This window comes from Scyliorhinus torazame, chromosome 2 (assembly GCF_047496885.1).
Source record: "Scyliorhinus torazame isolate Kashiwa2021f chromosome 2, sScyTor2.1, whole genome shotgun sequence".
In the NCBI taxonomy this organism is placed as follows: domain Eukaryota; kingdom Metazoa; phylum Chordata; class Chondrichthyes; order Carcharhiniformes; family Scyliorhinidae; genus Scyliorhinus; species Scyliorhinus torazame.
In genome coordinates, this window is record NC_092708.1 from 62,919,616 (window position 1) to 62,933,306 (window position 13,691).

General features: G+C 52.2%; 1 protein-coding gene across 1 annotated transcript in view; it reads left to right on the plus strand.

Moving 5' to 3' along the window:
• Positions 1 to 13,691, plus strand: part of LOC140406652 (low-density lipoprotein receptor-related protein 1-like) — a 1,475,832-nt gene that overhangs the window by 1,367,619 nt on the left and 94,522 nt on the right. The gene's annotated exons all lie outside the window — the stretch shown is intronic.

Sequence of the window (13,691 nt, forward strand, 5' to 3'; positions counted from 1 at the left end):
CAAAGTTGACGGTTGATCACATGATCATGAGTCAGTTCGTTAGGCAGAAACGTTAGTCATTTTGCAGTAAGAAATAGCAAGAAATCGAGGCCAACTTCTGCTAATTTACTGAGCAAATATTACGACAGACCAGTTGCCTCTTTGCTGAACATCTGCCTTAATCGCGGTTTGTGGTTGGAACTCTTTGCATGATAGCAGTTGAACAAAGCAGAAGTGTGATAATAGCCGATAATCCAAAGGTCAGTTTGTTGTGCAAATGTCTTGTGCGTAAGTCAGCACATTTAATGGGCGGGATTCTCCCCTACCCGGCGGGGTGGGGGGTCCCGGCGGGATGGAGTGGCGTGAACCAGTCCGGCGTCGGGCCGCACCTTTAGGGGCCAAGCCCTCACCTTGAGGGACTAGCCCCGCGCCGGAGTGGTTGGCGCGCCGCCAGCTGGCGGGAAAGGCCTTTGGCGCCACGCCAGTCGTGGCCAAAAGGACTTTGCCGGTCGGCAGAAGTCTGCGCATGCGTGGGAGCGTCAGCGGCTGCTGACGGCATCCCCGTGCATCCGCATGGGGGGTTGTCTCTTACGCGTTGGCCATCGTGGAGGCTGTGGCCGAGGCGGAAGGAAAAGAGTGCCCCCCCGGCACAGGCCCGCCCGCGGATCGGTGGGCCCCAATTGCGGGCCAGGCCACCGTGGGGGCACCCCCCGGGGCCAGATAGTCCCGTGCCCCCCCAGGATCCCGGAGCCCGCCCGCGCCGCCAGTCCCGCCGATGAGGTAGGTGGTTTGATTCACGTCGGCGGGACTGGCATGACAGCAGTGGGACTTCGGCCCATCGCGGACCGGCGAATCACCGGGGGTGGGGCCCGCCGACCGGCGTGGCACGATTCCCGCCCCCGCCGAATTTTCGGTGCCGGAGAATTCGGCAGCCGGCGGGGGCGGGATTCACGCCGCCCCCCGGTGATATTCACGCCGCCCCCCCGGTGATTCTCCGACCTAACGGGGGGTCAGAGAATCCCGCCCCCTGTCTTTAAACAGAGTCCATTTCATATCAGGCGGCATCCATTTTGTATCTTCTGTCGTCCGTTCGAAATTCTACCTCTTCAGTCCGATGTACTCTTGCTGCTGCTTAGTGGAATGAATGACGTAGGTTGTTGTGATGGATTGGCTTAATGAGCACCTTTGCAACCTTTTCTTGTTTCCTTGGGTTTATCTGTAGGGTTGGCTGCACATTACCTTCAGACCTTGCTTATGTAGATAATGATGTGTCACATTGGTATACCAAAATGTATTCATGTGTAAATGGGTAAATGGTTGGTAGAAAGAAGAATAACAGAGCAATGAAGGGGCTGGTTTAGCACAGGGCTACATCGTGGCTTTGAAAGCAGACCAAGGCAGGCCAGCAGCACAGTTCAATTCCTGTACCAGCCTCCCCGAACAGGTACTGGAATGTGGCAACTAGGGGCTTTTCACAGTAACTTCATTTGAAGCCTACTTGTGACAATAAGCGATTTTCATTTTCATTTTTCAATGACAATACCACTGCAGATTTTCATGAAGGACTCTGGCTTTATTCTGGTTCACTGCCTGTATGTTATCAGGCAACAAGGTAGTGAGCATAACTTGTTGAGATTGACTCAATGGTCCCAATTTAGCTCTGGGTTTGTGGCAGCAGAATTCTGCCGTCATTGTGTATTTTAATGGGTTATTTTTTTTTTTTTAAATATTTTATTATAGTTTTTCATACACAATTTTTTCCCCTTACACATCAAACAAAAAGAAAAGTTAACAGTACAAGTAACATGGTAACTACAATCTAATAATGAGTAACTAACTAACATGGTAAACTAACCAACTAACATAAAATGAAACTTTCCCCCCCCCTCCCTTCCCCCCCCCCCCCTTCCCCCCTCCCCCCTGGGTTGCTGCTGCTGGTCATCTATCTTACCTCTAACGTTCCGCTAGGTAGTCGAGGAACGGTTGCCACCGTCTGGTGAACCCTTGAGCCGATCCTCTCAGCGCAAACTTCATCTGCTCCAGTTTTATGAACCCTGCGATATCGTTTATCCAGGCCTCCAGTCCGGGGGGTTTCGCTTCCTTCCACATGAGTAAAATCCTACGCCGGGCTACTAGGGACGCAAAGGCCACGACATCGGCCTCTTTCGCCTCCTGCACTCCCGGCTCATCCGCAACTCCAAATAAAGCTAACCCCCAGCCTGGTTTGACCCGGACCTTCACCACCTTCGAGATCACTCCCGTCACTCCCCTCCAATACCCCTCCAGTGCCGGGCACAGCCAAAACATATGCGTGTGGTTTGCCGGGCTTCCGCCGCACCTCCCACACTTGTCCTCCACCCCAAAGAACCTGCTCAACCTTGCTCCCGTTATGTGTGCTCTATGCAACACCTTAAATTGAATCAGGCTAAGCCTGGCACACGAGGAAGAGGAATTTACCCTGCTTAGGGCATCAGCCCACAAACCCTCCTCTATCTCCTCCCCGAGCTCTTCTTCCCATTTTCCCTTCAGTTATCCCACCAGCTCCTCCCCCTCTTCTCTCATCTCTCGGTATATCTCTGACACCTTGCCCTCCCCGACCCACACCCCCGAAAGCATTCTATCCTTGATCCCCTGTGTCGGGAGCAATGGAAATTCCCTCACCTGTTGTCTTGTGAACGCCCTCACCTGCATGTACCTAAAGAAATTTCCCCGGGGCAGCTTATACTTTTCCTCCAAGGCTCCCAAGCTCGCAAGCGTCCCGTCTATAAATAAATCTCCCACCCTCCTGTAGCACACAAAGACTCCGAGAGACGAATAGAGTGAAGTCGATGAGGCTTTATTAAGCGTGACTGTTTCCCCCGCAGTTCGGTAGTAGACTGCCTGCGGGGGAGGACTCCAGGTACTTATACTCCGCCTTCAGGGCGGAGCTAGAGGTCAACGTCCAACCAGGACCCGGGATCTGTCAGCCAATGACATCATGGCTTCACAGTCCCACATGACCCCTAATGCATACTACCACACCTCCTAATTCCCAACTGGTGCCAGCTCTGGAATCCTCCATCCATCCTCCCTGGGGCAAACCTATGGTTGTTCCTAATTGGGGACCCCACCAATGCTCCCAGCACACCTCTCTGTCGCCTCCATTGCCCCCATATATTTAATGTTGCCGCCACCACTGGGTTCGTGGTAAATTTTTTTGGTGAGAACGGTAGTGGCGCCATCACCAGCGCCTCTAGACTCGTCCCTTTACAGGACTTCCTCTCTAATCTTTTCCACGCCGCTCCCTCTCCCTCTATCATCCATTTACGGATCATCGCCACATTGGCGGCCCAGTAGTAGTCGTCCAAATTCGGTAGCGCCAGTCCCACTCTGTCTCTACTACGTTGTAAGAACCCCCTCCTTACCCTCGGAACTTTCCCTGCCCACACGAAGCTCGTGATGCTCCTGTCTATTTTTTTAAAGAAGGCCTTAGTGATCAGTATAGGGAGACACTGGAACACAAATAGGAACCTCGGGAGGACCATCATCTTAATTGCCTGCACTCTGCCTGCCAGTGACAGCGGCTGCATGTCCCACCTCTTGAAGTCCTCTTCCATTTGTTCCACCAGTCGTGTCAGATTAAGTCTGTGCAAGGTTCCCCAGCTCCTGGCTATCTGAATCCCCAGGTATCGAAAGTTTCTTTCCACTCTCCTTAAAGGCAGGCCATCTATCCCTCTACTCTGGTCCCCAGGGTGTATCATAAAAAGTTCACTCTTTCCCATGTTGAGCCTATATCCCGAGAAATCTCCGAACTCCCTCAATATCTGCATGACCTCTGTCATCCCCCCCACTGGGTCCGTCACATACAGCAGTAGGTCATCCGCGTAGAGTGACACTCGGTGTTCCTCTCCCCCTCTAATCACCCCTCTCCATTTTCTGGAGTCTCTCAGTGCCATGGCCAGTGGTTCAATTGCCAACGCGAACAGTAATGGAGATAGCGGGCATCCCTGTCTTGTTCCCCTATATAATAGGAAATACTCCGAACTTTGCCGGCCCGTGATCACACTTGCCGTTGGGGCCCCATAGAGGAGTTTGACCCAGCTAACAAATCCGTCCCCGAACCCGAACCTCCTCAGCACCTCCCATAGATACTCCCACTCCACCCTATCAAATGCCTTCTCTGCATCCATTGCCGCCACTATCTCTGCCTCCCCCTCTGCTGGGGGCATCATTATCACCCCTAATAGCCGTCGCACGTTGACATTTAGTTGTCTCCCCTTTACGAATCCTGTCTGGTCTTTGTGCACCACCCCCGGGACACAGTCCTCTATCCTCGTTGCCAGTACCTTTGCTAGCAATTTGGCGTCCACATTTAGTAGTGAAATAGGCCTATAGGACCCGCACTGCAGCGGATCTTTATCCCGCTTCAAAATTAGCGATATCGTCGCCTCCGACATTGTCGGGGGTAGAGTCCCCCCTTCCCTGGCCTCGTTAAAAGTCCTCACCAACAGCGGGGCCAGCAAGTCCACATATTTTCTATAAAATTCCACCGGGAACCCATCCGGTCCCGGGGCCTTCCCTGCCTGCATGTTCCCCAGGCCCTTGGTAACCTCGTCCACCCCAATTGGTGCCCCCAGGCCTTCCACCTCCTGCTCCTCCACCCTCGGGAACCTTAATTGGTCCAAAAACTGCCGCATATCCTCTTTTCCCTCCGGGGGTTGGGACCTATAAAGTCTTTCGTAAAAGGTCTTAAACACCTCGTTTATCCTCCCTGCTCTCCGCACCGTAGCTACCTTTTCATCTCTAATTCCCCCTATCTCCCTCGCCGCTGTCCTCTTTCGCAGCTGATGGGCCAACAGGCGACTAGCCTTTTCCCCATATTCATAATCTCATCCCTGTGCCTTCCTCCACTGCACCTCTGCCCTCCTAGTGGTCAGAAGGTCGAACTCCGTCTGGAGTCGTCGTCTCTCCCTGTATAGCCCCTCCTCCGGGGCCTCCGCATATTCTTTATCCACCCTTAAAATCTCCCCCAGTAATCTTTCCCTTTCCTTGGCCTCTATTTTCCCTTTGTGGGCCCTGATGGAGATCAGCTCTCCTCTGACCACCGCCTTTAGTGCTTCCCATACTACTCCCACTCGGACCTCCCCGTCGTCATTGGCCTCCAGGTATCTCTCGATACATCCCCGCACCCTTCCACAGACTCCCTCATCCGCCAACAATCCCACATCTAATCGCCAGAGTGCACGCTGCTCCCTCTCCTCTCCTAGTTCCAGGTCCACCCAATGTGGGGCATGATCTGAGACAGCTATGGCTGAGTACTCAGTTTCTTCCACCCTCGAGATCAACGACCTTCCCAAAACAAAAAAATCTATCCGGGAGTACACCTTGTGAACATGGGAGAAGAAGGAAAACTCCTTGGTCTTCAGTCTAACAAATCGCCATGGATCCACTCCCCCCATTTGGTCCATAAACCCCTTGAGCATCTTGGCCGCTGCCGGTCTTCTTCCGGTCCTAGATCTAGATCTATCTAACCCTGGGTCCAGCACGGTGTTAAAGTCTCCCCCCATTATCAAGTTTCCTACCTCCAGGTCCGGAATACGTCCCAGCATCCGCTTCATGAATCCCGCGTCATCCCAATTCGGGGCATATACATTAACCAACACGACCTCCGTTCCCTCCAATCTGCCACTCACCATCACATATCTGCCTCCACTATCTGCTACAATGCTCCTAGCTTCGAATGATACCCGTTTCCCCACCAGTATGGCCACCCCTCTATTCCTTGCATCCAGCCCTGAATGGAACACCTGTCCCACCCATTCTTTCCTTAACCTAATTTGGTCCGCCACCTTCAGGTGCGTCTCCTGAAGCATAGCCACGTCGGCCCTCAGTCCTTTCAAGTGCGCGAACACTCGGGCCCTTTTAATCGGTCCATTTAGGCCTCTCACGTTCCACGTGATCAGCCGCACTGGGGAGCTACCTGCCCCCTTCCCCTGTCGACTAGCCATCACCCTCTCTAGGCCAGTCCCACGTCCCGGTTCCGCGCTCCCACCCGTTCCCCAGGTGGCGCATTCCAGCCCCGACCACCCTTTCTTTAACCAGTTCCTCTTTGATTTCTGCAGCAGCAACCCAGTTATCTTCCCCCCCCCCCACCCCGCTAGATCCCCATCTAGCGTGATTGCTCCCCCATATTACTTCCGAAAGTCAGCTGACGTCAACTGACCCCGGCTTCTCCCGCTCACCCCTTGACCCCCCCGTGTGGGGAACTCCCATCTACCTTGCGCCTAACTTCCCGCCATCACCTTTCTGGCCCGGGGACAAGGACAGCAGGCCCCATATTCTCTGTAGTTGTCCCGCCCCTTGTGGCGCAGCTCCCTCTACCGCCCCACTCCCATTCCTCATCCCCCGCCTATGTCTCTTTCCCCCCCCGACGCCCACATTTCTTAGTGTCCCCCCCCTTCCCAATTTACATCCCAATATACATCGACAGTGTCATTTCCCCTCTGAGATCAGTCCCTCAGTTCCGATCCAGTTTCTCGTCTTTAATAAAGGTCCATGCTTCTTCCGCCGTTTCGAAGCAGTGATGTCTCTCCTGGTACGTGATCCATAGTCGCGCCGGCTGCAGCATCCCGAACTTCACCTTCTTCTTGTGTAGCACCTCCTTGGCTCGATTAAAACTCGCCCTCCTTCTCGCCACCTCCGCACTCCAATCCAGGTACACCCGTACCACCGTATTCTCCCATCCACTACTCCGTACCTTTTTGGCCCATCTCAGAACCACTTCTCTATCATTGAAGCGATGAAATCGCACAATTGTCGCCCTAGGTGGTTCTCCCGCCTTTGGTCTCCTCGCAGGGACCCGATGAGCCCCTTCCACTTCCAAGGGGCCCGAAGGGGCCTCAGCTCCCATCAGCGAGCTTAGCATCGTGCTCACGTAAGCCCCGCAGTCCGCTCCTTCCACTCCCTCAGGGAGACCCAGGATCCGAAGGTTCTTCCTTCGTGCTCTATTTTCTAGGGCCTCAATCCTTTCAATGCACTTTTTGTGGAGCGCCTCGTGCGTCTGTGTTTTGACCGCCAGGCCCAGGATCTCATCTTCATTATCCGTCACCTTCTGCTCCACCACGCGGAGCTCCATCTCCTGGGTCTTTTGTGCCTCCTTAAGCCCCTAATTGCCTGTAGCATCGGGGTCAGCACCTCCTTCTTAAGTAGCTCCACACACCGTCTTAAAAATTCGTCTTGATCGGGCCCCCATGTCGCCTGGGCTTTCTCCGCCGCCATCTTGCTTCTTTTTTCCTCCTGTCCCTTTCCTCGAGGATTCTTCGCGATGTAGCCACCGCCGCCGATATTTTTCTCTTGCGTTGGGGGGGACTCCCTGTTAACTCACCCCACACCGGGTTTCGTCCTGAAAAAACTCCCCGTTGGGGCTCTTAAAAGAGCCCGAAGGTCCGTTTGAGCTGGAGCCACCGAAACGTGCGGCTTAGCTGGTCATCGCCGCAACCGGAAGTCATGGGTTATTTTTTTTTAGGAGGGTTTTACTTATTGTTGCTGCAGTCAAAATTTTGAGAGTACAAATTCCGATGGATAATACTGACTTGTGAAATGAAATGAAAATCGCTTATTGTCACAAGTAGGCTTCAAATGAAGTTACTGTGAAAAGCCCCTAGTCACCACATTCCGGCGCCTGTTTGGGGAGGCTGGTACGGGAATTGAACCGTGCTGCTGGCCTGCCTTGGTCTGCTTTAAAAGCCTGCTCTTTAGCCCTGTGCTCAACCAGCCCATCGTGTTACTTGAAGAAGGAAAACAGAGAATGGAAAGCTTTTACCCGTGCCGCCATGTGCGTGGATACAGGCACAACTACCTTCGAGGGCAGCACGGTAGCACATGGTTAGCACTGTGGCTTCACAGCTCCAGGATCCCCGGTTTGATTCCCGGCTGGGTCACTGTGCGGAGTTTGGCACGTTCTCCCTGTGTCTGCGTGGGTTTTCTCCGGGTGCTCCGGATTCCTCCCAAAAGTCCTGAAAGACATGCTATTAGGTAATTTGGACATTCTGAATTCTCCCTCTGTGTACCCGAACAGGCGCCGGAATGTGGCGACTGCCGCTTTTCACAGTAACTTCATTGCAATGTAAGTCTACTAGTGACAATAAAGAATTTTTATATTATTATTATATATCCGTAATGTGCTACTTTATTCAACAATGCAAGCAGTAGTGATGAGATCATGCATGTTTGAAAAGGACCAATTGTCTACTGTCCATCCCCAATGTGTGTGAGAGCAGGTAAATGTGCTGCTTGCACACAGGTTGTTTTGTAAGATTGGATGAGGGGAACCGCCCTTCCAAAGAATAACACAATAACAGTTTCAGTTGTACGTGAAAGAAGATATGCCCTGTTCTAGTATGGGCTTGGAAAGAGTTTTTTGTAAGTCTTGGCATCCAACCTTCGTCATTGAAGCTTCCCCTCAGTGAATAGAGCGCTGGCTGAAGTGAGAAAACTGGCTTGCAGGTGTTCAGGTGCACAGCTGAGTTTTCCCTCCAGAGTTTAGTGCACCCAGCATCATTAATAATCTTTGTCACTGATTCCCCAGACAAAGTCTTTGCTCATGAACCCTTGCAAAACTCCTCCCATTCTCCGTCCCGCGGGCGTGAATATGCTGCCGGCAAAATGGAGGATCCCGCCAACAGTGATCCAGCCAATTGTAATTTAAAATAAATCGACTAAATCTCCTCTTCGCCTATTATTGTCCACTGGAAATAGCCCCTGAAACCCAAGTCTCTCCTCACACAGATAGTTTCCTATTCATGACGCATTTTAGTTCGCACCCACAAAACAGGGGCGAAATTCTCCCCCAACGGCGGGATGCCCGCCGACTGGCGCCAAAGCCGGCGCAAATCAGACGGGCATCGCGCCGGCAAAAAGGTGCGGAAGTCTCCGCATCTTTGGCGGCCTAGCCCCAACATTGAGGGGCTAGGCCGACGCCGGAGGGATTTCCGCCCCGCCAGCTGGCGGAAATGGCGTTTGTTGCCCCGCCAGCTGGCGCGGAAATGCGGCGCATGCGCGGGAGCGTCAGCGGCCGCTGTCAGTTTCCCAGCGCATGCGCGGGAGCGTCAGCGGCCGCTGTCAGTTTCCCGCGCATGCGCAGTGGGGAGAGTCACTTCCGCCTCCGCCATGGTGGAGGCCGTAGCGGAGGCGGAAGGGAAAGAGTGCCCCCACGGCACAGGCCCGCCCGCGGATCGGTGGGCCCCGATCGCGGGCCAGGCCACCGTGGGGGCACCCCTCGGGGTCAGATCGCCTCCCGCCCCCGCCCAATCTCCGGGAGCGGAGACTTCGGCGGGGGCGGGATTCACGGCGGCCAACGGCCATTCTCCGACCCGGCGGGGGGTCGGAGAATGACGCCCCAGGATCTTAAAAGATGTGGGGCGTCATTCTCCGACCCCCCAGCGGGTCGGAGAATGGCCGTTGGCCGCCGTGAATCCCGCCCCCGCCAGTTGCCGAAGTCTCCGGTACCGGATATTCGGCGGGGGCGGGAATCGGGCCGCGCCGGTTGGCAGGCACCCCCGCTGGATTCTCTGGCCCGGATGGGCCGAAGTCCCGCCGATAAATTGCCTGTCCCGCCGGCGTAAATTAGAGTACCTATTTACCGGCGGGACAAGGCGGCGTGGGCGGGCTCCGGGGTCCTGGGGGGGGCGCGGGGCGATCTGGCCCCGGGGGGCACCCCCACGGTGGCCTGGCCCGCAATCGGAGCCCACCTGTGCCGTGGGGGCACTCTTTCCCTTCCGCCTCCGTTGCGGTCTCCACCATGGCGGAGGCGGAAGAGACTCTCCCCACTGCGCATGCGCAGGAAACTGTCAGCGCCCGCTGACGCTCCCGCGCATGCGCCGCCCCGACATGTCATTTCCGCGCCAGCTGGCGGGGCAACAAAGGCCGTTTCCACCAGCTGGCAGGGCGGAAATCCCTCCGGCGCCAGCCTAGCCCCTCAATGTTGGGGCTCGGCCCCCAAAGATGCGGAGCATTCCGCACCTTTGGGGCGGCGCGATGCCCGTCTGATTGGCGCCGTTTTGGGCGCCAGTCGGCGGACATCGCGCCGTTTGGGGAGAATTTCGCCCGTGATTTGCGACCTTTTTCAATAATTTCCAGTTTATGGCTCAATAATATTTAAATAACAACTTCACTCTTTAAGAGCGGAAGATGCACATTAACCTCATTCCGACCCCTTCCCCAATCTTCAACTGGAAGTAAACTCCCGCAGGCAACAGTCAATCAATTTAGATCAGTGACAAACTGTACACCAATAATGATGCTGTTCACAGGAAATCATTGGATTACCACGTGGCATGATGTCATTGAATGCTCGGTCGACTGTTTATGCTATCTCCCAATACTTAAAAAGAAATTCAGACATCTGGTTAATAGCTGAAAAGGATGACATGACAAGGTTTCACCTTTTAAAATTTTTTACTGTAACAAATGACTAAAATATAATAACTAAACACAGTGTTTGGAGGCCACTTAAGCTTTAGGCCACTGAAATGAAGGTTCCCCTTTTATATTCATCCACAGGATTAGAATCCTTGTAGTAAACAGTCCACAGTTGCTCTCTGTTTCTAATGGGTTCACTTTTTGCTATTGTGCCAAGTAGTAACTTTGAGTGATGGCCTCCAGGCACTTCCTTTAATTTTTGTAGAGTTCCCTGAATCCACTCCCAACAGTAAAGCCTGTCCCAACGATTCTACCCCTCTGGCCTTGCGAAGATGAATCTCCCCAAATCCTCAGATGGCTCCATGATGTGGCTCTTCAACTAAAGGCTGTCTCCCTCCCACATCCTACTGTGGTAGTTTGCAAAGCCAAGTAGCCTTCATGGGCATAATATTGTATTTGTTCTTCCATCGACTATTTGGCACAACAGTGTTTGCCTCTTATCTGCTCCCCCCTCCCCCAGGAATGGCTGTTCAGGCTACTGCTTGGGTAACACTGCCAGCACAGACATGACTAACTGGCACAAGCTCATTCACAGGAGACAGAATCTTTCAATGTATGTGAGCACTGTAAACAGTTATATTTAGTGAACAGGGATCTTCCCGGTCTCCTTTGGGCTTCCCTTTTATCTGCCGCTTTAAAACATTGCTAGTTACCTTAAGGTCCAGGATGTAAATGCATTGGAAGCTGTTCAGCAAATGTTTGCTAAATTAACACCAGGAATGGCAGGTTAGCTCATGAGGAGAGATTGGATAGGCTAAGCTTATATCTGTTGGAGTTCAGAAGAGTGACTTGATTGAAACATGTAAGATCCTGAAGGGTGCTGATAGAGTGGACAGGGGAGAATGTTTCCACTTATGGGAGAATCTAGAACTCCCACCTTTCCCCGGTCACCTTTCACCCCTTTAATCATCAAAAATATAACCACTTCTGCCTTTTGAGGAAAGGATTTCCAAAGACTAACTGCCAAAATGAGAGAAATAAATTCTCCTCATCATTGTTTTAAAAAAGTGGTCACCCATTTAAGAGAGAGATGAGGAGAATTTATTTCTCCCATTTTGGTAGTTAGTCTTTGGAAATCCTTTCCTCAAAAGACAGAGGTGGTTATATTTTTGATGATTAAGGGAGTGAACGGTGACCGGGGAAAGGTGGGAGATCACAGTCAGATTAGTCATGATCTTATTGAATGGCAGATGTTATGATCCCAGTTGGTGTTATAACTGGATGGGAAGATTCCAGAATGGAACCATGGCTCAAAGGCCATAACTTTTACTTTTGTTTATAACCCGTGCAGGAACAGAGTCACAGGAACACGAATTAGTTCTAACAACAAGAAAAAAGCATTTACTAAAAATGAAAAAATTGGATTAAAATAAAATACTCCTTTCTCACCCCTTTATTAACAATACACAGATATTAAGATTAACATGGATTAAAAGTAAATCATAAGCTACAATGATCTCAGTAGCACAACATCCCTTTAACCACAGAAGGGGCGGAATTCTCCGCAATCGGCGCGATGTCCGCCGAACGGCGCCAAAAACGGCGTGAATCAGCCCGGCATCGCGCTGCCCCAAAGGTGCGGAATTCTCCACAACTTTAGGGGCCGAGCCCTCACCTTGAGGGGCTAGGCTCGAGCCGGACTGATTTCCGCCCCGCCAGCTAGCGCGGAAATGACTTCGCCGGGCGACGCATGCACGGGAGCGTCAGCGGCCGCTCACGGCATCCCCGCGCATGCGCAGTGGAGGGGGTCTCTTCCGCCTCCGCCATAGTGAAGACCATGGCGAAGGCGGAAGTAAAAGAGTGCCCCCACGGCACAGGCCTGCCCGCGGATCGGTGGGCCCCAATCGCGGGCCAGGCCACTGTGGGGGCACCCCCCAGGGCCAGATCGCCCCGCGCCCCCCCCCCCAGGACCCCAGAGCCCGCCTGCGCCGCCTTGTCCCGCCGTTTGAAAGGTGGTTCAATCCACGCCGGCTGGCGTGGGTTGACAGCGGCGGGACTTCGGCTCATCACGGACCGGAGAATCGCCGCGGGTGGGCCCGCCGACCGGCGCGGCGCGATTCCCGCCCCTGCCGAGTCTCTGGTGGCGGAGAATTCGGGACACGGCGGGGGCAGGATTCACGCCGGCCCCCGGCGATTCATCGACCCGGTGGGAGGTCGGAGAATCGCGACCCAGATGATTGTGGTCAAATTCATCCTCCATCTCCACCACAAATACACCTCAAGTGAATGTCTGGTTTACTCCTCAGAATCCCCCAGATGACTTCTATGTGGAAGTTTCTAGATGCCATTCCCAAAAAAACACGCTTTCTAATATTTTTTCCCATTAATGCTTTCCATTAGCGGTTTACATTCTGAAATCCAGACCAGGTTTTACAAATGACTCTTCTGAACAAAGCTTCTACTCAATTTTAACAGCAACTTCAATCTAAGATTTTATATCAACTCCTTTAAAATTTTGTCCTGACTGCCGTACAAACTGTTCACCATTGCTTTAACTCTCAATTCCCAGAATTTATTAAAATGGCATCAAACATTTTATTAATCTCTGAAGTCTGCTGCTCCACTTTAAATCTAGATACTACAATTGTCTCTTTAACTCATAAGACTTGGCTTACTCTCCCTTGAGAACTTCTGAATGATACCTTTTTTTTTCTTCTCCTCATTTCAGTCTTAAGACATTCTTTCTGTCCCAATTCCCTAACATCTTTGCAAATCCCTTGTCATGTCCAGACATTCCTGGCAGAGTTGAGAGAGGTTCACTCCTCCGTGTTCTGTCTTCAACTGCAATATATTCAGCTAAAACTAAAACTTAAAAAGTGTTTTTTCCCTTAAAAGGGCCTCCATTTGCTAAGCAACAACTGCTACTACTATTTATTCTTCACAGCTTCGCCCTTTCTAAGCACAATAGAAACACAGTTGGAACTTAACCAACTCCCACACACACCTTTGTCCAGCATGAATCTAACTATAGATTTTACCCTTCCAGGCACCAAGATTAAATTAAACCCATTAAAAATTATACCATATTTCTAATGTTTATCAATGCAAATATAAACCCCTTAAAACTACCATTGTTTTCCTAACATGGAGCAGGCTCTAAGGGCCGAGTGGACTCCTCCTTCTCCTAGTTCATATGTTTGTATATTTGAAAGTTATTTGAAAGTGGAACTTTGTCTCAGGATCTGAAAAGAACCCAGTAGAACTCCAGTGGTGCCCTATATCCACGTGATCCAGTTAAATGAGAGTACATCAAA